The 25,065-nt window shown below is 39.9% G+C and overlaps 1 long non-coding RNA gene across 1 annotated transcript; it reads right to left on the bottom strand.

The window, feature by feature from the left end:
• Positions 1–1,546: 1,546 nt before the first annotated feature.
• LOC125295828 lies at positions 1,547–4,166 on the bottom strand. Its single transcript, XR_007193694.1, has 3 exons — positions 4,077–4,166; positions 3,873–3,977; positions 1,547–1,710 (listed from the first exon to the last, which is right to left on the bottom strand). It is a non-coding gene; the product is annotated as an uncharacterized LOC125295828 (long non-coding RNA).
• Between the last annotated feature and the right edge of the window lie 20,899 nt (positions 4,167–25,065).

Here is a 25,065-nt window from a genome sequence, read left to right on the forward strand (position 1 = left end):
AAGAAGTTTATTTAGTTTAAGTGTATTAAATTGCTAATACTTAGAGTTGTAATATAGTGTACTTATGGAAAGTATATTTTTTGGTAGGCCTAATACATTGTTTGCATAGTTTCATAGTCATCTCACCTTTAATAAAATACTAATGTGTCTAGCTTTTAGGCCTGATAAGCCGCATGGATGCTTACTCTTTATGACCTTCGGTAGTCTTTGGAGAAGTTAAATTGATGGCTTAACAATGGCAAACAAAGAGTTTGTTTTTATCCTTGCTAGTACAAGCTAGTGTGGGCAAACAATCTTTGGTGTGGGTACCTGATCTGCACGGGTTACCAGATCTGCATGATTACGTCACAAAATAAATAAAATACATTCTGATTGGTCTATTAGCCGTTGCACTTCCAGAATTGCATTGGTCAGAATGTTGTTTGCTGTTCGATAATTCGCCTGAGTTTATTGTTTTCTGTTGAAGGACCCAACGTACAGGAAGGAACGCAAGTACCCAAACACCGATAGGCTATACCTACCGTTTTTGTAATATAAACAAATAAAACATTAGTTGCAGTATTAAATTGCAAACTTCTAGCCTGTCAAACCTTGAAATAATGAACTACCAGCTAGCCACCAAACATCAATGTACTGTCTTACTTATAGGAACGTATTTCCAACCTTAGTGTAGACTGTCACTTAATAGCTAGCCATCAAACATCGATGTTATGTATGTATTTCCAACCTCTTACGTGTCACTTAATATTAATTTCTATACAAACCAAGATGGCGGATTCCTAAAGAAACACAAGCACCCACACGTGTATCTAAATTAGCTATGTACCAAAAAATACATGTTACCGTGACTCAGCTGTAAATAGTGTTGAAGGCTGCGTGTAGAAATCCGCTTGGAGCTCCAGTGGAAATTTGAATTGCGAACTTCTAGCCTGTCAAACCTTGAAATACAGAACTACCCAGCTAGCCACCAAAACATGCAGTCTTACCTACTGTTTGTAATTTAAAGAAAACATTTGTTGCAGTAGGCTCCTAAATCGCAAACTTCTAGCCTGTATATACGGCTCTTCTATTTCTTATCCTGCACTGCCACCTAATTATATATTATCGCTTACAGCCCGACAACATTCGAATCTTTATGGGCACTGAGGTGACATGAGGTTAAAACGAGACCCTCGATATATCGGACATTACAATTTCTGTAATATGATTTACATGCAAACTGACGTCATTAACCCAACCCTTGACAAAACCAAATCAGACTAAAGAAATTGACGAGCTATACATGTGTGAATAAAATGGGCAGCAAATTAAATTAATTTCTGTGAATCTTACTTTAAGTACCTTTAGTTTAAACCAATGTTTTCTTAAGTTTAAACACGCCACTGTTGTAATATGATGTCTAGGCTACCTTTGCTTCTAATTAAATATACATTTCTAAAATACATAAATTTTAATATCAGCTGATTACACACATAAACAGTAAAATGAAGCTTGTCCATACATTTGGAAATCCATTACCACAAATGACCACAAAAAAACAAAACAATTCCAGAGAAAACAATGGACATGTTTATTAGTGTCTAAAGTGTTCCACAATGTGTGTTGCATCTTGTAAAGATATTCATGAGAAATCAAGCTTCAGTGTCCATGTCTGGTTGGTGCCAGTCCAAATGTAGATCACTGTCTCACTGTCCATTGAGGCCTGTCAACCTGTGAAAATAAAACCAACAATCAGTGTTTTAAACCGGTTTTAAAAACTGTGGAAGAACTTTAGCTTAAAGGTCTATAAATACTGAGAGTCTGAAATAAGGTTTTTGTCTCTTTAGTAGTTTATTAATCTCTGTGCAAAGAGGTCTCATAACCTCTACGTTTATTTCAGCATGGCGGCCCACCACGGTTTAATTAATACTGTCATGGTATCAGAATCAGGGCAGACGCACAATGTAGCTGCAGTTGCTTTTTAAACTAGATGTACCGCATAGCGGTACAAAATATGACCGCCGCTCAATCCTGTACATCCGTTCAGCGAAAATAAATCACACTAATCAATTTGTATCCATCTTTTACTCCACCCCCCACTCTTGAAACTTTTGTGTATGCTTGTTTGGCGTGCCTGTGTGTGTGTGCGGCTGCACAGAAAGTAGCCTACTGGCGCTGCAAAGGTGAATAGATTGTAGAAAAGCCAAAAAAGTTGTAGTATTGTTATAAAATCTCTAAACAATCATAAGAAGGGCAGTTCATCGCAGTTCATCCATTGCAACTGGATTGATGAAAGGTCACTTACACCTGTAGGCTACATTGTATTTGGGAAAAGCAGAAGGTATCAGCATAATGTTATATTTGTATTTATTTATTTATTAATAAACAAAAACATCTGTTAGTTCCATGCAGTTTTCCACAGCTATCAAAAACAAAGGTCATTTTTGGATGGGTGGATTTTTTGTGAATGTTTCTTCTTCTACATAAGATTTTAGTCATATTTAGTTCATGTGATACTTTATTGTCAATGCACAAATTAAGTAAGCTTACCAGTAGTCTGAAACAAAATGCAGTTTTACATCTAACCAGTGGTGCAAATAACTGACATGTCCAAATGGGCCTTCATGAAATGCGTCGCTAGACTGTTCATACACATTTTAACGGGCCAAGTTGAAGAGCTGTTGTCCGTTATTGTTCGTGCAAATATAGGCCGATTCATGTTCCCTTGCATTGTGTAACTACGGCCCATGGTTAGTCTGGCTTTCACCATACCAAGCTCAATCTTTTAAGAAATCAAAAAATAAATCGCCGGCAGATCAGGCTGGATTCACCCAGCCTAGTCCATGGTAGGCGCCCAATATTGTTTAATTTTCCGATTGAGATATCCACGCTCTGGCTATTCTAAATGCAAAAATGCATCAGGGAGTTTTTACTGTTAACAAACTAGATCCTAATAGAAAGCTATTAGCTTCCCTAAGCTACAGGTAGGCCTATAAGGTAGGCCTATTTACAACATAAATTGTCAATAGGCTATGCTGGCGACATATAAAATCTCCTTTGGAAACCAATGGCTTACGCCTTACAGTATCAAGCGGACTTAAGCTGCCACATCGTGGCGAAAAGTTTTAATAAAATTCTCGCAGCTCCGTGAATCACGGAAAGCGCGAATGAAGTAGTCACTTCTAAATGGGACCCACTACACAGTAGCTTAAGGTTTGTTGCTAAAGCAGCCATAATGAAAGCCATAATGAAGGTGTCATTGTTTGGATACTTAACACACACATGCTTTTTAATCTCACAGACTACTACAACTACCAAGCTGGAATCAAAGCACATGGATTCCCCTCTCACACCCTGCACGCACTTAAAACAAATAAACAGGCGTCTCAGTCTCACGCATGTATAGCCATAGGCAAAACTGTATCAGACCGGTGTAACGTTGGTAAATCTTCCATTGCACAGAATGATTTTTGTAGCAATGGAAGATTTATAATATTATAAAATAATATTACGATTATGTGTACAGCCCTGCCTTGGATACATCTCTCAAAGTGCTCTAAAATATTTGGTTTAGATGTAGATAATCACGGGTGCGTTAATTTTGAAAATGAGTATTGAAGTAGCCTAGTGGGTGTTTGGGAATAAACGTTAACTCAAGATGCTTTTTGAGACTTTTTGTGGTCCTAATGCAACACTTTACAAAGCACTGACAGGGCCACCAAGTGAGGCTATGTTCAATTCAACTCGGTAGCTTATCCATCTGGTCAATAGCCTCGCATTCATGCCACTTTAATCGGAACATCACTACTTTTTACATCAATTATGGTGCCAGTTAACCTCCATACTCCATGGGAACATGAAAGTAAGACTTGTATAGTTGAAAGCCCACTCACCACATCAAGGTGCAGGCCACGAGTGGGGTGTTAGTAGGACAAGACACCTGTCTCTGCCGGGAGTAATGTGGAGTGAATGCTGAAGGTGGTCTTTTCCGTTGAGGCCTGACGGACAACAAAGAACAACAAAAGACAAACAAAGTTAGGACAATCATTGACAAGGACATACATAGAAAAGCATGACCACTGCTGTGTATAACATACATCGAACTAGAACAGGAAGACGTCACACAAACCAGCCAATCACACCACTATTGCTGTGAAAGGGTCCACTTTAAATATTAAAACTTTTACCTCAGCCATCGCTTGAGCAGCTACGCTTCAAACCCAGCCGAATTCTACTCTCGACTTTGGACGAATGAGGTGGCGACACATCATCTATTATGACGTAATCATGCAGCTCTGGTAACCCGTGCAGATCAGGTACCCACACTAGCAATTCCAGATCACTTTAGCTAACGTTAACGTCATAAACGTCGACCAGATCCCTATCAAGAAGAAAACTAACGTTACATTAGCCTGCTTTGTGTTTGTGGGATTATTGACAAGCGTTGGCTAGCACTAACGTTAGACAAACTATGATGGAAGAAAGTGTGTTCTTTATTAAGCAACGTTTGCCTAAAGTTCACCAATGTTCTGTAATATTATAGTGTAGGCTAAGTTGACTCACAGAAAGGAGGATGGTGCTAGGCTAGTCACACTTCACATTCATTAGGCATGCTAATGACATTATAGCTGTTTTTTTTCCTTTATATGGCTCTGGGCATTTGTACTAGCCTACATGGGATTTCTCTACACCGCTGAGCAGCTCCAACAACTTGCCTCCTCAAATGCCAGCACTTCTATCGATGAAGCTGTGCTCCACCTTTGCCAGGCTACGGGGATCCTTCGGAGGAAGCGCTACATGCACAGAGGGTCGCGTCGCTCCTTTACCATCTATCATCAAGCAACAGAGGATGCTATCCCGACTCTGCAGTCCCGGTGTGGCTCTCCTGTGTGGTCCACTCCTGTAGGCAACTCTGCTCCCCGCAAAAAAGTCTTCCATCAACACCTCATCACCATACGGACTATGCCTGTTACCGCTACTGCTGCTGCTGTTGCTGCTGTTGCTACTGCTCCCGTCACTGCTGCCACTGATTCCACCTGTGCGGGCTCTGGTAGAGAGGCTAATCTCTGCCGGGTAAATCTCTCTAACTGCGGCCCCTTCCAAGAACGTCATGAACAGGACTCTTCTTTGGTTAAGTTTGCTGTCTTAAATGCTCGCTCTGTTTCCAACAAAGCATTTATTCTGAATGACCGTTTTACATCCCACCATCTAGACTTTCTGTTTATCACCGAGTCTTGGCTCTCTGGTGATGACATCATTGCACTTGGTGACCTTTGCCCTGCTCACTGTAGTTTTTTAAACTCACCTAGGGTCTCTGGTCGTGGTGGTGGTCTAATTACAGTGTTTAAGAACAGTTTTAAATGTAGAATTGTACCAACTGATCTGTTTTCTACTTTTGAACTACAGCTGTTTAAGATCAATGCATCTGTACTTTGTGCCTTAGTCTACCGTCCACCAAAAATGTATTGTAATTTCATTCAAGAATTTGCTGAACTTCTATCTTGTATGGCCTCTCGTGCTGATAAGTTATTAATCTTCTGCCCATCTAAACCTTTGGTCAATGAGTTTTTAGGCCTTGTGGACTCTTTTAACCGTGTGCAGTCAGTTATGGCCCCAACACATCAGAAGGGTCACACACTAGACCTAGTGTTGTCCTCTGGTTTCTCAGTTTCCAATGTTAAAATAGTTGATACTGGTGTGTCTGACCATTTTATGATTTTATTTGAATCTTCACTGTTTTGTCCCCCCCCCCCCCCCTCATCCTACTCCCTTGTCAGAGCTATTAATTCCACCACAGCCTCACAGTTCACTAATACTTTTATGCTGTCTCTTTCACCTGCTGTCTTAGATTCTCTTTCCACCTGCACCGACACTGAGGATCTACTTACTCTTTTTAATACATCTGGCCTTGCCACTCTTGATTCTGTAGCTCCTTTAAAACAAAAGCGGTGTAAATCCAATAGGTCAACTACTCCTTGGCTAAATTCCACTACCTGTTCGCTCAGAAAGGCTTGTAGGAAAGCAGTGTGAAAATGGAAAATAGATAAACTACAGGTCTCTTATGATATATTTAGAGATTCTCTTAAGGCTTATCAAATCACTGTCAAAGCAGCAAAGGCAGCTTTCTATGCTGAGCTTATTCACAAAAATGCTCACAGACCAAAAGTGTTGTTTAACACAATTAATAAAATCATAAATCCTCCTACTACAATGTCCTCTCTTCCTGCTACAACAGAAACCTGTGAGATGTTTCTCAATTTCTTTATTGACAAAATTGACAACATAAAGTCTCATATCACACCCTCAATTTCTGATCCTGCTTTGTATCAGTCTGTAGTTTGCCGCCTCCAACAATTCCAACCAGTCTCTTCCTCACAGTTGTCAGACTTGGTCTCTCATATATTCTTCCATCTCACCTTTTCAAAGAAGCTTTTGCGGCTATTTGCCCTTTTATCTTGAGCATCATTAATAGCTCCCTGGCTAATGGAGTAGTACCCTCTGGCTTTAAACACGCTATTGTGCAACCTCTCCTGAAAAAACATTCCCTTGATCCCATTGATTTGAAAAATTATAGGCCCATTTCTAAACTGCCCTTTCTCTCTAAGATCTTAGAAAAAGTTGTTCTGTCACAAGTCTCTTCCTATTTAAACACCTCTAATATCCTTGACAAGTTTCAATCTGGTTTTAGACCACTTCATAGTACAGAGTCTGCCTTACTTAAGGTCCATAATGATCTATTGCTCTCTGTTGACTCTGGCTCTTGTGCCCTATTGGTCCTGTTAGATCTTAGTGCTGCTTTTGACACCATTGACCACAAGATCCTTTTAAAACGCCTGGGTGTTGAAGTTGGTCTGCAAGGCACTGTATTACATTGGTTCAGATCTTACTTAACTGATAGATCTTTTTTCAGTGCATTTAGGCAATACTTCTTCGTCATCTGCTCCCATTAAGTGTGGTGTCCCCAGGGTTCTATTTTAGGGCCTCTATTATTTTCTTTATACATGCTTCCCCTGGGCTCCATTTTCAATCAATTCAATATTAAGTTATCACTGCTACATAGATGATACCCAATTTTATATACGGTGGCCCTGAAAATTCCTGCTCATTGACAAACCTTTTTCTTTGTCTTAATGACATTAAGAAGTGGATGGCTAACAACTTTTTACAGCTAAATGACAGCAAAACTGAAGTAATCATTTTTGGACCACCAAATTCTGTCAACAATGTAAGCAAGTCTCTTGGCCCTCTGTCTGTTAACCATCACAGTGTGGTCAAGAACCTAGGTGTTTTCCTAGACTCTTCTCTGACTTTTAATAAGCAAGTCAACAGCGTTGTCAAGGGAAGTTTTTACCAACTTAGGACAATAGCAAAGCTCAAGTCTTCTCTCTCCTACAGTGATTTAGAAATCCTTATACATGCCTTTATTTCCTCTAGGCTTGATTATTGCAACTCACTGTATGTAGGTGTAACTAAATCTACTCTAAACAGACTCCAGCTGGTCCAAAATGCTGCAGCCAGATTACTGACTGGATCTAAGAAACGTGACCACATTTCACCTGTGTTGGCTAAACTGCACTGGCTTCCTGTGGAACAAAGAATTAATTTTAAAATTCTTCTGTTTGTTTTCAAAGCTTTACATGGTTTAGCACCTCAGTATTTATGTGATCTTTTAATTCCTTACTGTCCTCTTAGACCTCTTCGATCATCTTCCCAGTGTCTTCTTTGTGTTCCTTCTGCCTCTCTCAAATCCAAAGGTGACAGAGCTTTCTCTGTCTATGCTCCCTAGCTTTGGAATAGCCTTCCTGATGTTGTGAAATCCTGCCCCACTATTAGTAGTTTTAAATCCAACCTAAAGACCTACCTCTCCTCCCTAGCTTTTAACACTCCCTGACTCCCTCACCTCTCCCTTTTTTTTAATATGTTTATATGTATTATTGTTATTATTATTTTTTTATTTTTTTTTTTTTATTATTATTATTATTTTATGTAAAGCACTTTGGTGCAATGCTATTGCTTTGAAATGTGCTATATAAATAAATTTGACTTGACTTGACTTGACAAAATAATAGGCTAGTGCCCCTACGACTCCCATTTAAAATGCCATTTGACCCGAAAACGATAATACGGTTGTATTGGAAACAAAGGAATCTAAGGTAATCAAATGCAGAAAACAGGGTGGTTGCACTCATATCGGTGCCAAAGTGCACAACGCTTTAAGGAAAGACTACCTGGCCAGGTCTACCCATACCAGGATGGCAAACAGATGGTGTCAATACCAATTTGACCCATAAAAAGTAAATGGCAAATAGGTACAGATAATCTGTATTAATCTCATCATTGCCAATGGATTTCTGTGTAAAACATTTTTTCTCTTGTAAAAATTCTCTAATACCAAGGTCAATGCATTTGACTGCTGTCCAGCCCCGGGTTGCCACCGAAAACTTTATGCATCTTGGACTGGAAGATGGTGTGCTAGTAAGGAAGCTAGCTACCACAGCCTTTGCCACCACATCTCAGTGTTGGGAGGGAAGTTCACTCACTGCACAACTCTACCAGCTGTACCTTTCCTCCTCAGCCATGATCCGTAACCACCATGGTTTTCTTTCTGGGCCAGAAGACTTTGCAAACAAATAAGCAATAAATGATCATGCATTACAAATTTAGCCATGTTAGACTGATAAGTTGTTGGCTTGTAGGCTGGGGCTCCAGTAAACAATTTCAAGCTTAGAGGGCAAATTCTCTCACCTAGGAGGGTAAACAACTTTTGTTTTTCATGAAATCTGCATTTTGAATTGATGGTCTACCAATGAGGCTGTAGAGTATCGCGACACAATAGTGGCAAAAAGCACTTGCGCGATGAAACATGCATTCGGGTGTATTATATTATATATTATTTCACACACATAGATATTAAATGTAGCACAAATTCTTTTCTTGGCGTCGCACTCAGAGGAAACTGCTCCCCAAGCATGGAAGAAAATGCTGCGGCGAGGAGGAATCTGACCAGCTCCAAACACCCACTTTCGAAAAATCTATGCATGTGAAATAATATAATGCAGCCCAAATGCATGTTTTATCGCGTTAGTACACATCCAACTTGAAAAGATATGCTCAAAGAGATCCATACCTTTCAGAAAAATGTTTTACTTTTGTTATGGATGAATATTATGTTTTGTTTTCATTCATGTCAATAAAATGTTTTTCTCATAATCAAAGTGTAATTTGTCATGAAACAGAATAGGTAGAGTACTAATAGTACAATTTTAAATCACACTAATATTATACTTAAATTGTATGCCTTTATAATGCTTAAAGTATCTTAAGACTATACTTTTATTAACATAACTGCAAACTTTCAAGGCACTTATTGTAGTCCGGAAGTACATTTGAAGTTAATTTAAAATATTACAGAAGCATGCCAAATGAATAGAAATGAGGAGGAGAAGAGTATATTCAAAATACACTACTAGACTATTATTAGTTATACTGTAATGCCTTTTAAGTACATTCCCAATACACTTGGGATGTTACAAAATTGTACTGCGACTGTGTTACGAATGCTCATAAAATCTCTTTTGTATAATGTACTTAAGAACACTTAAAGTTTGAAAAAAGTTGTTCCATTTTAGCACACTAATTACACTCAAAGTATAGTCAAGTTGGTATTAAGTTGAACTTAATACATAATTCAATACACTTAATTACACTTGGATTTGACGAAAAAAGTACAAACGGTACTTAGTACACTTTCAAAAAGTATACTTTTAATAGTTTTTTTTTTTTTTACCTGGGTTCACTCGTTTCAATCTTAAACGGCTGTGCACATGTGTGTGTATTGTCCACATACCTGTATCCCCTCTGTATTTCATTTCTATTTTCCTCCAGGTGTTCTGCTCGGCTGTGTGCTCTCGTCTGCCAGGTGACGTATTGACCTACAATACAATTAAATGGAACAGGTAGGCTTACAGTAAGTGCACTCCATGTCATGTAATCACCACGCGGTTTACATCACGTTCCGTTATTACAAAAATATGTTAAGCCAGTTAAGCAAATTGCCGTATTGATCAGTTAGAGATTAAGCGCCCAAACCTGTGACGTCACATGAAACTGTAGTTCATTATCACCATGTTACGACAAAAACTCAAAACAATTCAACTGATCCTAAAAATAAGGTATGACCACTAGAAGCAGAGGTGACCCCAGTGCCTAACATATGGAAGGCATTAAATTAAGATCCCAATGTGCACCGAGATATATTTTTTCTAAAAAAAAATCCCATCCACTCCGCTAAACTCTAGGAGCGCAACCACTAGGTGGCAATGAGATTACTTTCCCTCCCTATAGTCTCTTACCTATGTGCCCTGACACAGAACAGACACATTCCCACCCGCTCTTCTTCGTTGACGGCACGCCTGCTTTTGTTTACACGTGCGCCTCGTCCGTCTCTCCCTTCATTTTAGCACACCGCACAAACGCACTTCTTTTTTTCCACTGATGGTCTGTACCAAGCGCGTGTAGCCTATAGAGCTGGTAAGTCCCGCCCTTTCCGATATTCCACTATTTCCGCGTTATGTCTTTTCCACAACTGATAGCCGAAGAATCATATAATATACTGTCAAACTCGTAACATGAAAAATTATATTAAAAATTCACAGACAACATATGTTCACATTCATGGCACAATTCAAACGGGACCAGAAAATAATTATTTTCTCACATTCACTTGCATTGACGATTTTTCAATCTAGAGGTCCACTGGGGGTTTAGCGGATGGGCGGGACTTACCAGCTCTATAGAGTGTCCCAGTGACGCCACTTCCATTTGCCTCCATGGGACCTATCTTTCAAAACAAATTTAACGCCAGTCTATGGCGAAAAAGAAATTATTTTCTGGTCCCGGTTGACTTGTGCCTTGAATTACCCATATGATGTTTGTCAATTTAAGACAATTTTCCATGTAAAGACATTTGCAGTTTGTTTCGTAACTATTGCATTACAACATTGTGAAAGATCGTAATTCCAACGACTACAAACCCATCAGTCGCGCTAGTGACGTTAGCTCATTCACAGCCACACTAGATTGTACAAGCATACCAGCAACAGGTCTTAATTAGGCTTTCCTTGCCGATGAAAATACCATGAGTCAGAGGATTAAACACATCAGGTAAGTTGTATTCGTCCATAGACTGTACATTAGACATAGTTAAGTGACATAGCAGGCAGCAAGATGCAACCGTTAACTAGCATAACAGCTAATCTTATCGTTTCATTACGTTGGTGACGTAGTGCTACATCGTTCAAGACGAGATATGTAGTCCACTGAGCGGATTCGCACAAAACCAACATAACTTTTTAAGTCTATCGAACAACAGTACTTTCTTGACGTGAAAAAATATCTTTTAAATTCACACACATCATATGTGAAATTCGTGGCACAATTCAAACTGGACCAAAAAATAATTGTTACCTCTCCATTAACTCCCGTTTATATTTTTTTGAGAGATAGGTCCCTTGTAGCGGAAGTAAAACGAAAGTCACTGGGACACTCTATAGGCCTACAAAGTGAGGTGTGAGGCCATAGCTGTGGTTGCGCAGCAGTTGCTAGGCAATAATGTAAATGCGCTAATCAACAAAAAGCATGTATTATCCCCGAAGAAGGAATAGAATAGAACAGAAATCAACATGCTACTTCAATATGAAACTGCTACCCAGATAGCAAAATTTGCAGATAGCGGACTGCTGGTGGCATGCCAGATCTGCCGACAGGGCTAGTCTAGCAACTCTCCGTTGGCTTGTGAGCTCCAGAAATCGAAACTCAATCAGGCCAATCAAATCGTGTATAGAGTCGTTAGGTGAGCTTAAACTAATGATTGATGGCAGAGTTGCAACAGTTTGGCTTGAATTCTCTGCTACTTGAAAACAAATAAGATGGATGTTGCTGTTGGCGAACAGTGTGACACGAGTTAAGCTTTTATTGAGTTGGCAAACGTTTGAACTAGCCAACTAGCTCCGCTGGTGGGAAACGCATGGGACTCATAGCGCTGCCGCTGTCCTATTGCGTGCAGAGGGAATTTGAAAGACAACGGATTATCCCGCCCCTCGGACTGAGCACTGCGAACGGTGAGTGCCCAGACCCTACATTTTAATGTGGGTCGGGCGAGGCCACAAAGTTACTGTATTATGTCCAGAGTATACCAAAATTCTGAGATGCAATAGAACTCAACATTTTGAGATTTTTAATTTTTATTTCAATTTTCTGACCCAAAATATTTACACATGTCAATATTTCAGTTTACTAAGTCAGAATTTTGACCTTGTGCAAGACTTGACCTCAGTAACTTGCTATGCTAATGCAAGATGGACACTGTGGTCCAGATAGGTGAGTAAATACAGGGCTACTTGGTTTAGCAACTTTCCTGTACACTACACACACTATAAATATTGTGCTTTGTTATTAGATACCACTCATTTCATTATAGCTTCTCAGACACAGATATGAATTATCATATTAATACATTGGCCATGCATTGTTCCCGGTCAAAGATTCAAAAGGAAACAGGGGAGTCTTGGCAGCTGTGAGCACACTAAATGCATGAACAGAAACCTAACAGCCCATCAGTCACAAAGATTGTAAACAGGTCATTTGCCAGCAGTGAATTACCCTCTTATAAAGATCATGGGACTCTTATACTGTAGAATGGGAAAAATCTCAACTTTGTCAGACTATAGGACCTACTGTAGAGCTTTTCCGTAGCTTGGCATATACCTGGGGAGTGTTCTGGTAGCCTACCACGAGTATTTGTTAAGACATAATTGTAGACATTAGCATTTTTTTTCCCAGATAACCCACATTTCCCATGCTATGTTTCATTTCTCATATTCGAGTGTCCACTCTGTCTCAACACAGAGGAAATGAGATTCAAACTGACCAATTACCAAATGATCCAGTCAGGAGGTCAAGCCTGCTGGAAAACTTACTGTGCGATCAAAAATGGATATCATTTTTAAAAATACAATCCAAGACCATTTATGTGCTCTTCTTTGTTCATGTCTCAGTCATCACTTATTCTAGAATGTACCTTCAGAGATTCTTGCTCTGAATCAGAGCCAAGTTCCTAAATAAAGCTATTGTTAGTGCACATAACATACAGATAGATTTATGGCTGTTGCCCCCTTGCTTTTCACACATAGCCATTTTTCCCAAGGAGTGGTGAGGAAATGTCTCTTTACGCTTATTCAAGCCTTAAGGCAAGAGAAGAGTGACGTTGATAACATGGACATAGCCTACATCAAACACATGTTTTGCTATTAAGGGTAGCCTACCACACCACTGGTGTGAACTTAGCTGTACATGCCATTTACGTCAGAGTGAACTATTTCAGGCATTGTAGATATTTTATTGGTGACCAATGTGGAGCACTTTCCATTCGCACGGAACCCAGCAAAAATGAAATCCACTCTGAGAACATTAGTAGTCAATTAAATGATGTGATTTCAGGAGACATTTCCAAGACTAAAATGGCCCAATCACTGATAACTGACACAAAGAATTTGCTCTGGCCCAGGTGTGGCCAACACACAGTAAAATGACTGTTATTGTTTCTCTTGGCCCAGGTGTGGCCCACACACAGTAAAATGACTCTTATAGTTTCACTTGGCCCAGTTGTGGCCCACACACAGTAAAATTACTTATTGAGTGTCGGCTGGGTCCCCGGGCCTGTACTGGCCCACACACTATACAGTAAAGCTGATATGCTGAGTGTTGGCTGAGTGTCGGCTTGGTCCCCGGGCCTGTACTGGCCCACACACTATAAAACTGATCTGACTGAGTGTTGGCTGAATGTCGGCTTGATCCCCGGGCCTGTACTGGCCCACACACTATAAAACTGATACATCCTTCTCAATTTGAGATGCATGGACAGCATGTCATCTTAGCAGGGGGAAAAAACATTAAACTATTCATCCTTTACTGTCTGACCAAATATTACTAAAGCCCAGTCTTGCGACTCTGCAGCTGTCTTGGTAACACCTCCCTGGTAGTTATTTTGGGCAAACAAGACATTGTGTGGTTGTTAAATGATAATTTATTACCAATGACAATTACCAAGCGCAAGAGATATTTGTCAACACATATACACACCTGAAGCACAAGAGCTTGTTGACTTCCTTCACAAGAGCCTTGTGGGTGCTCCAGTTGGCCATGCAGTCAACAGCGCATTCCCCACTCCTGTTCTTTTCCGACATAATGGATGAGGCAAACCAAAAGCATCTAAAAATTACACATCAAAAAACACAGGCCTAGATGAAAGCTGATTCCTATTATTTGGCTCATCTAAACAAAAATGTATTACAAATTCTATTAAATCAATGTACAACTTACCAAGAACTCTTCATGTCTCCTGTTTAACCAACACAAGAAATGGTTCACAAATGTAGCCTTCTTCATTCAAAGGATTGCAGGTCTCTGGTCAGTGTTGCTTGGATTCAGAGGTGTACATTTAAATTAGTTATAGCCACAATTAGTAGGCTAATGAAGGGGCCTAGTATGTGTTCAACATGATTAACCCCAAAAAAGACCAGTACAAAACACAAAATGACCTTTAAAATATGCCTACTGATTTTTATTAGCTACATGACCAGGACAGGACCCACCGTGCTACCAGGCAGGAGCTCTCTCTCTCTCTCTCTCTCTCTCTCTCTCTCTCTCTCTGACACACACACACACACACACAATAAAGTCTCAGTCCTGCTTGAAGCATAAGAGAGATTCCCAATTACCAATCGCTAGCTAGCCTCTTCCAAGTCAACCAATGCTGGTTAATTGTTAAGCTGTATATTTTTTAAATAATTCAATCACAATTAACCACAGAATTGTGCAAGTATAGCTAACATTAACGTTACAGCACTGATTTTTTTACTAACCGCCAACACTGACATTAACGTTACTTAGCCCTTTCGTGCCCGTGCCGAACATTCCATTTTTGGTGCTGGATGACCTTACACAAAAAAACTTATTTATTGAGTATAATACATACCATCAAATGGAAATGTTGATATAGTAATGAACAGTCTTTGAAAATCCTCTCCAAATGTATACCGAAATTCGTTAAAATTGAATTTCATTCGCATAAAAATGAATTTTCATCATATTTCTATACTGAGATAGAGAAAATATAGAGTGTATGACATGTTCAGCAAGTTGTGGGCTATTTAACAAAAAAAGACTGAATTGGAATATCATTAACCTTTCAAAAGTTATGATCAATTAAGTGATAAGTGTAAAAAAATGCAGAAAACGGAATTTCGAATGTTGACAGAATTCACATTCTCTTTCTCACCAAAAACATAAAAGTATGCATAAAAACTAATAATGAAGTCAGACAATGGTTTAGATTTATTTGGTCCATAAGAATAAACCATTTATTTGTATTTAAGCAAATGCTACAGTCAACAATAATGATATATAAAAGAAAAACATGTACCTTACCAGTAATACAGGAAGTAAGTATACTGTATATTTATTGAAGATCAATTCTGAATAGAGACATAGAATACATTTGATTCAACAGATACTTCCTTATATAAATTAGTGTAATATGAAAATAATATACATCTATAAAATGTATTATTTATGAAAAGCTAGGAATACAATCAACTTCAACATCACTCAAAAATCAATGTGTCTAAACATTTGAAAGTGGATTACATAGAACAAGCCTGTTGAGAATAAACACATACACACATATACACAAACTCACACACACACAGAGGAGGATAGGGAAAGGTGGGGTGGGGAACCTGAAGGTTAAACACAGAAGACCTATGACTCATAACGAAACACATCCCCTTCTGTAGAATGCCAAATCTGACAGCAATTTTGTTTACCAAAAAAACAGTCACCTACCGCTAAACTCCAGGCCATACAAGCTACTTTAGTGTTATTATGTATTGTTTTTAGAACAAAGCCAACCATTTTTCTTTGGCTCCTGCTGTACAGGAATATGTACTTGATGAAAAGACGACAGAGTAGTAGTTGGAGCAGCTGAATGCGAGGCTGAAATTTTGACGGAAATGCCTGCCAGCTGTTGTGATAGATTTTCGCCAAAGTCTTTCTGGCAAACTTGAAATAATAAGAAACTACTGACAACAGCAATGTCAATGGAGAAAAAGTGTACACAATATGTATTTCTCATTTGGTCAACGCTCCCTGATCCCTTCAGAGACTTGGTTCCCCAGTAGCAATGGATATTAGGGAGGGAAGTGAAGTCCCATGTCAATGATCAATCCCAGAAAACTATGAAACTCTTCTGGGGTCTCTTCGTCTCATGCCCCTGCAAACGACGGCCTACTAAGCACAATCTCCCACCCGTTCCGGTTGGTAAAACCACATATGCCTGGGACAACAACATATAAAAAACAACATAACAAGTGTATTTCACAGTGTTTTAGTGGCAGTATACACCACCCTACGCACGCCACCTAAATCTATACCTTCTTCCTCCATCCTCACATGGTCTTCAACATTGTGAGCGCAAGCTCATCAGCAGTCAGCTACCTCTTGGGCCTGCAAGGAGGTCTGTGTAGGTCTTGTCATCCTCCATCTGAAACAACAGTAAAATCATACAAATGTAATACATTTATTAATTTAAAAAATAAAATCACAAAACTACAAATGCGTGCGTGTGTGCACATACATACACAAGAAAAGGTAGCCTAAACTATTGAAGCATTCTGAGTAACTCAAAAATATTTAGAAGTATGAAAAGTCATTTTATTACAGAATAATAGAAGAATATCAAGTCATGCCATCCTAGAAAATGTTGAGACAAGCACATCTGATGTTTGTCATTTAAAAGTTAGGTAAAACAGTTCACTACAAACTGCCTAGCGAGGTAACAACCCGAGGAGAGGCAATACGTTAATTAGCACTACATTTCTGACAGAATCCGTGATTTCACATCTTGTTTTCTACAACTACATATTGAGAGGAGTAAAAATATCTCTCAACTTATTTCATGTAAGAGAACGCAACTTAGAAACGCGGCGCCCATTGATTTATTCAGCTTTGGTACGCTATACTGACTTGCCAATATAATGCTTACCTAACAAGCAAATTCCCAGCTAGCACAGTTACGTTGCCAGTACGTTGCTGCATTGTAACTGAATGACCCAAAATACATTGCCACAACGTTGTATCCAACGTTGCCACAACATGCAAAGTGAAAGGTGAGAATTCGTAACCGCAACGTCACTCCCCAACGTTGCCAATCCGTAACTGCAACATTAAGTTACGTTGCAGCAACGTGGAATTGAAAGGTGCCGTTTCGTAACCGTAACGTAAGTTACCGACGCCACCAGTCCTGTTCAGCAACGTTGCCACAACATGCAAAGTCAAAGGTGACAATTCGTAACTGCAACGTAACTCCCCAACCTCGCCACTCCGTAACCACAACATCAGGTGACGTTGCAGCAACGTGGAGTTGAAAGTTGCCGTTCCGTAACCGTAACGTAAGTTACCGACGCCACCAGTCCTGTTTAGCAACGTTGCCACAACATGTGGCAACGTAACTCCCCAACGTTGAATATCAGAATACATTATGGTGGATATTTCTGACTAATTTGGGGCATTTCTGACTAATTTGGGGCAGTCATGGCCTACTGGTCAGGACTTGAAACCGAAGGGTTGCTGGTTCGATCCCCGACCAATAGGTAAAATGCTGACCTGATCACGATGTTGTGGCACCATTCTTCATGGTAGCAAATGGCAACATCATCAGCTGACCAGTTCACAATGTTGTGGCTACATCACTCACAGTACTACATGGCAACGTCATCGGCTGATGTCGTGGTGACGTTTCCCACGGCATCAAATGGCAACGTCAACAGCAGACCCGTTTACAACGTTGTGGCAACATCACTCCAAATACTATGAAGGTATATTGGGTGCAAAAGTGGCGAGCACATTTAACTGCAGATTTTGCATGTGCACACTAAAGTTTGCTTGCAGACATTATGAATAATAAGGTCGTAAAACTTAACACCGCACACCGCAACATTTTTTTCCTCGCTTTGTGCAAAGAAAAATTAAATTGTGTGTCCTTCATTGATAAGGAAACATACTGAGGTTACTTACTTTATGAGCAGGCAATGGTAGTCTGAGCGATCCAGGATCCAGATCCGCCGCCTTTGTTTTCTCGATCGATTCGCTCGGCGTGCACACATACAAATTTTTTGCTCCTATTATATCACCTAGCCAGGAGCAAAAGTATGAATCACCGTAGAAGCAGATTCGAGCACTTGTATCAATTGACTTGTAGTCGTGCAAGAAAATCAAAGCGATCTGTAGAATTTTATTAATGAGAAATTATTTCACAGATGCACAACTTCGGATGCATTAGTTCACATTTGGGTTTACAAATGCGAATGTTGTGCATGTTCTCAGATTATGAAACACAGATGTGCAAATGTGTTTCGCACCAACCTTGCTTGCAACGATTGGAGCAAAAAGTGTCGAGTCGTGACTCTTGAAAGTTGTGACTCACAGGATAGGATTTGTGTACCTGTAAAAATGATTTGTGAACCCGTAGCCCCTATTTTGTGTTAACAAGATATAAAAAAAATATGTACAACTTCAACTTTACTGTTACACATTTATGACTTTAGTGTGCACATGCAAAATCTGCAGTTAAATGTGCTCGCCACTTTTGCACCCAATATACCTTCATATAAATGTTTCATTTTTGCCGCCAACAGCCGTGATACTGATCAGTGCTCGTTCCTGAAGTATCGGGCCACACACTGTATGAAATCCGTCTGCCGAAATTGCTTCGAACACTGGCAATAGCCCGTTGAACCACAATCGGGCCAAATAAGAAACACAGTAACCAGCCCAACTACTGCTTGTCAGTATCGGCCCGTTCAAGGGGACAGTGCCTCAGCCGACTTGAAACTCCGCCGACAGTGGCAGCACTCAGCCAGGATCGGGCCGACTGTGTTTACTGTGCTTCAGCCGACTCGGACCTCAGCCGACATTGCCAGCACTCCGCCAGAATCGGGCCGATATTCTTGCTATCTGGGCATTCTCTCTCCTGCCAACAAAAATGTGTTAGGCCTAGCCTACGTTCCAAGTAGCAGTGCGTAATTCTGCTTCATAAAGTTGAACAAATACATTTGGTCATATAAATAGCCAGTTTATGGTCTACAGTGTAGAGTTGGTAAGTTATGGTGGGCCAACTTGGAGTGAATATACAGGGGGAATTCTTTGTCTACTCGTGGCTGAGTAGCCTGGCAGGTGCGCACGTACACATAGCCTACGGCCGAACACTGCAAGCGCCAATGAATCGTGCTCTCACGACAACCACGTCGTTAACTTAAATAGGTCTAGGTTAACATCACTCTGAGTTCGCATTCAAGCAAGCAAAACGATGATTTAAATACCAAGAATTGAAGAAAAGGAGAGTGCTGCGTTGGGTCAATTGTTTGAAGAAAACATCAGGTGCTCATCAGAAAGGACATGAGAACTTCAATTTTTAGCTTGTGGCTATCCCCAAAGTATAAAGGCCCTATAGGTTCCTTGTTGAAGGTGGTAGTCTTAAAAATCCGAGGCACACTGATGTTGATGAAAGAAGTTAAAAATCCTTTATTTTAAGGGATAACGCCTCTGTTTCACTGGAAGGGCAAGGGGTAACAACAGGACAACACAGAGACAGGCCAGAATGCAGGACTAATGTTGTGAGAGTAGGCTATTACAGTAATATAGGATATTCTACGGGAAAAAATAAAACGGCAAGACAGCGGGGAAAAGTTAAAATGAAAAACCCGGAAAAAGTTGGCATGTTAGGTATTTTTCGGTCCCTGTGATTATTTGTGAAATAATGCAAACGGCCTTTTCAAGTCATTTGAGAGGGAAGGAGTGTAGCAAGCTCCCAATGACGCTCGTCTGAGAAATTGAGTTTTGGATAATGTTCAGCTTCGGCAGCTTTGGCTACAATGGCTGAGGAAGCCTATAGACGGGTCCATAGCAACAAGTTCATGTGTTGAATTTGTTATTACCCAGTGTGCTTTGTTGAATGGTCTCAATGTTGTATTGTTTTATTTCATGTGAATACTTACAGTAACTTATTTCAAGTAGGCTATGCAGTTGCAGGAAGTGTGCATTTAGTTTCCATGCTTATTGTGTTTCCACAACAATGTTAGTGAGTAGGCTAAATCTACTGAAATGGCCACCATCTTGGTGAAGTGTGATGTGTAAGATCAGAAAGCAGAGGTTGATTTTAGAACGGTAGCCCAAGTTAATGTGTTTATATAACGCTCAAAAGCGTAGTCGGACAGTCTTGACAATTGGCCGGGAAGGGTCATGTCGTTTTTGAAAGTGCTGTTGGAGGGTCGTTCAACATTTTCTTGCAGGCAGGGGAGGGTCATGGAACTTTTGATGGAAACACTCAAAATCCCTCCGGTGACCCCGTTTATATATAACGAACAGTCTCTAACCAACGAACCAAATTAAACATGCCAGCGAGATAGCTATCGCCCCTACCTTTAGTAGCCTATTCCCAGATCACCACCAGATCACCATTAATCACCACTATGTGGATACTGTTTTTAGAATTGATATAGATTAAGTGTTAGTTAGTATAATTTGTATTTTTGTAATTTGTATTTTAGTATATTTTTATATATTGTATAAGGTGTTAGTATAATTTGTATTTAGCATATTCCTTATCTTCTACTGCCCTTACTGCTTAGTTGTGTTTTTATATTATATACTTTAATTACTCTTTCTGCTGTTAATGAATGTGTTTGTGTTGTATGTATGCTGCTGAGACCTTTTTTTTTCTCCTGGGGATCAATAAAGTATCTATCTATCTATCTATCTATCTATAGATAAATTCCATGCATGTTTCGTTTTTGTTTGTGATACAGGCAATGCTTTCAAGCCCTGTGTTGCAATGTCACGTCCCACTGTCTAGGGGTGTTGTGGGACATAGACAAATAATAGGAGACGGCCAATAATGAAAGTATAATTCAACAATATTTATTTACAAAAAATTATAAGCCTAAGAAAAATACGGACGAACGAAAAATAAGGCTGCCCAAACGAAAGGCCTCCAAAAGTAGGCCCAGGTAATCCCCAGCCTTCTCCTTGACTCACACTCGGGGACCAGGCAGGAGCGACAGCGACGGCCAAGAAACAGAGCTCGTGGCTTGCGCAGCGGAGCAGAGCAGAGCGGTGTAGCGTGGCGTTGTAGCGGCCAACCCAAATTCCAAGAACGCGCCCCCTGTGACGTAGGAGACCCCCTTTTAAAGGGCGGAAACCCAATCACAGTTCACAGCAATTAGTAGTAGTTTGCCCACCGGACCATCTGAAATTAACACAAGACACAAAGAAAACAAGCAGACAGAAACACAGAACACATGCAGATGTAACAAAGAGTACAAGCAGACAAACATAAAACACATACAGACGTAATATGCAAACATACCTAGGCTGTGTAACTAAGGTCTAGCTAGCCTATTGGTGAGTATAATTGAATTTGAGTAATAGGATAACGCAAGCATTTACATCTGAGATAGTTTGTAATTCCTGTAGAGCTCACCAAACTTATAGATATGATACAAAGCACTTATCTGCTATAATCCAAGATAGATTTTCTTCGAATTTTTGACCATTTATTTTACCAAATGACATGGGAAACATAATTCATTTCATCCACATATTCTTATGCACCATGCACAACAACGCTACTAAGTTAGCTTAAAACCGTGATAATCAAGCCAGCGTCACGGGCCGTCACGGCATTAAAGTGACAGGCACTCAATTCGACTTGCACAGCACCAATACAGTGTAATGGCATGAAAGAGAAGTCTATATAGTTTATTCAGTGCTGTGCAAAAGTTAAGACACCCATGCTGAAATTGGCTAAAGGGAGGAATAAAAAACATATTTTGCCTTTTGTCTTAATGCCTTAATTAAAACAAAATAGGACATCAATTATTTTTGAATGTATCATGTATCATAAATAAATAAATGTTATTATATATAAATGTCTTAATTTATGCACAGCACTGTATATTCTAAATAGTAATAGTTTGTACAGTGGCCCACAGTGTACAGTTTTACAGTGGCTAATACTAATAATGTAAATGGAAAAAGGTGAAAGAAAAACATGAATAATCCTGTTCAAGTACTGCAATAATCATGCTTTGTAAATGCTTGTGTTGATGGTTGTCACAATTTGTAACTCTATCTTTCCATTTCTTTCACAAAATCCACCAGAAGTCACCATTTAAGGAGTCATTTTTTCAAATTTTTCTCTTTTTGGGGGGCTTCCTACGATCAACAGCACCACTGCTGGAAAAAATTCTAGGGGAAACACTGGTCCATATATGCATTCTGGTAATTACACTGACACCATGTATGTAATTATGTACAGTCTATGTATGTCCATTGTTGCTTAAGGCGTACAAACATTACATGTCCCAGCGGTGTTGGGATACTAAAGTAATAGTAATTCTAATTCTGATTTCTGTACTGTGTCTAATGAAAGTTTGCCCTTAAGTTCAATGAAATGGACCTGCATAAATAACAGACTCTGTCGTAATGACAAGAGGGTGAGAGAGTAGCATCATCGCTTTCTGCATTATTGGAGACAGTCAGAAGGCCAGTAAGAATGTTTACCGTTAGGGCTTAACCTTCTTGTGAACCAGAAGATCTTGCGAAATCTCACCTTGTACAGCCCAAATTCAATGCAAAATTCAATGTGTGTGTGTGTGTGTCTAATCCCAAGTTTTTGTGACCACATGTCGAAGGAAAGTTAGGACAAAGAGAAGAAAAAGAGAGGATATAGTCAGAGAGGAAACCAAAAAAAAACTTCATGGATTTTTTAATAGTTTCCTGGAGAGCTTGCCAGAGTTAAGTAGGCCACAGCTAAATCCCTCTCCCCATAACAGAATGACATTAACATCAGAACACCGCTGTCATAAACCACACTTTCCAAATAACTTTGATATGACGATCATCATGCAAAATGACACTTGCTGAAATGCTTAACCACATACCAATACTATCTATTAAAAAATACATAGACTGTTGCACACATAGTTACCAGAGTTCAAACAAGATTATTAATTTATCAAGCTATAGCTATCTTCAAGCACCTAGAAACTGCTGTGTTATTTTTAATGACAAAGTTTTGTATACAGTTCCCTAGGAAACCAATGTACGGTTTGGTCTGTTTTGATGTTGTGTGTGTGTGTGTTTGTGTTTTGATGTTTCTGTGGGTTTTTACACCTTTGAGGAGGAAGTGGTAACCCAGAAGCGTTTGCTATAAAAGCTTGGGGGATAAAAACGGAAACTGTGCACATAGCAGAAACAAGCAGAAGAGCTGCACTTGAACAGAGAGGAGCTTTGGGCATCGACTTGGGCAAGTCGACTGAAATCTTAACGGCATCCATAGCTTATTTTGTTTCCTTTCCTCAGTTTACTCACACAGGTCTTGTCTTGATTGTTTTAGTGCTCCGTCAGAGGCTAAATAAAACAAAGTTGAACAAAGGAAAAAACTGTGCTTGCTAAAAATACATTCAGGAGGGAAAGGGAAGTTTGAGATGCTTGATGGTGTTTTAAGCCCCCAACGTTGTTTTCCAGGCAGCCCTGCCACCGCTGACTTAAAGGCACCTAATCCTAAACCTAACCCCAACCCTAAACCTAACCCTAACCTTAACCCATGCCTTACTCTAGTGCCTTCCAGGCACTGCAATATGCCACTTGTGATTGTGGTGTTAAAGAAAAAAATCCTTTACCAACCTAACCTAAGTACAAAAGACTCTCTACACATTGGTTGTTGAAGAAAAATCACTATAGTGTTGCTTCATCGCTCTCCCCCTCTTCCTCCTCCTCCTCATCACCATGTGCCACAGAACCAAATTATCAATGTAAAATGTCAGCCATACTCTTGCATTACTTTACATGACTTTTATTGCTTTAGACCTCTGGGTCCTATAAGATTCACCACAATACTGACCCATTTTTTTACATAATCGCTCTCGGTTAGCAGGCTAGTTTGTGCCTATAACCCCGTTCAGCAGCAGTGCATCACTACCAATATCACACCTCACAACTACTGTAGAAAAAACCATGTGCTCTGCGTTAACCACCCTGCACGTCATGGCACAACATTCTGCTCAGTCGTCAGAGAGACGCTTCTAGAGAACATGCAGTTCCTCTTGACAGTATCAGCAGCAGTCACGTTGACAGCGACATGGTTGCAGCATGACTGCTTCCCTCTAAAAAGTCACCCCTACACCTTAGCAGAAGCTTTTTTCTGAAGTGGTATTACTGTAACACTCCTCAAATGTTACACTGTTTCCGGCTAAATCCTCTTTTAAATCGTATTCATGTATTTGTCATGAAACTACAGACATGAATGAGACAGAGTAGAATAGAATAGAATATATTTTTATTGTCATTGTAGGCTACATGTACAGCCAAATTTGAAAGTGTGTCTTTTATTGATCTGTATAACTGTTGATAAGCCAAAGGGACTGTGTATGTTTTCCCCTACAGTCTTTGGCCAGAATGTAAAAGGTGTTTTGATAAATGATGAGCAAAACTACAGATATCCTATCAGGAACCACAATACTGTGTGTGCTCACTCATGTGGCTTTCTCTTAATGTCATTCTGCTAATACAAAGTTGTGTCATCCTCATCCGCCAGGTCAAAGCCATTGGACTGTTTCTGTTCCACTGCTGAGCTCCTGGTCTCCCGGCCTCCAGTCAGGTAGCAGTGTCAGCAGAGGAAAAGGAAAGCAGTGTCTGCTGGGAGCAAGGCCAAATGAGCCCATTTGGTTTTTTTCTTTTCTTATTTTTTTTTTATTATTATTCTATTCATTTTTTGATGAGGCCACAAGCGATCACAACTTTGTTGTGGAACAGTGTGGGTGAGATCACACCTAGAAAACCATCTCCCCAAGTTTGCTCCTGACTCTCACATCTCCATTCTTTTCTCGCCTCTGACATTTCATAATTTCCCCTCCTCGTCCTCCTCTCCTTCCTCCCTCCCTCCCTCCCCCTTCTCTCTCTGTCTCTCAC

The sequence above is a fragment of the Alosa alosa genome, chromosome 6 (assembly GCF_017589495.1).
Source record: "Alosa alosa isolate M-15738 ecotype Scorff River chromosome 6, AALO_Geno_1.1, whole genome shotgun sequence".
NCBI lineage: Eukaryota > Metazoa > Chordata > Actinopteri > Clupeiformes > Clupeidae > Alosa > Alosa alosa.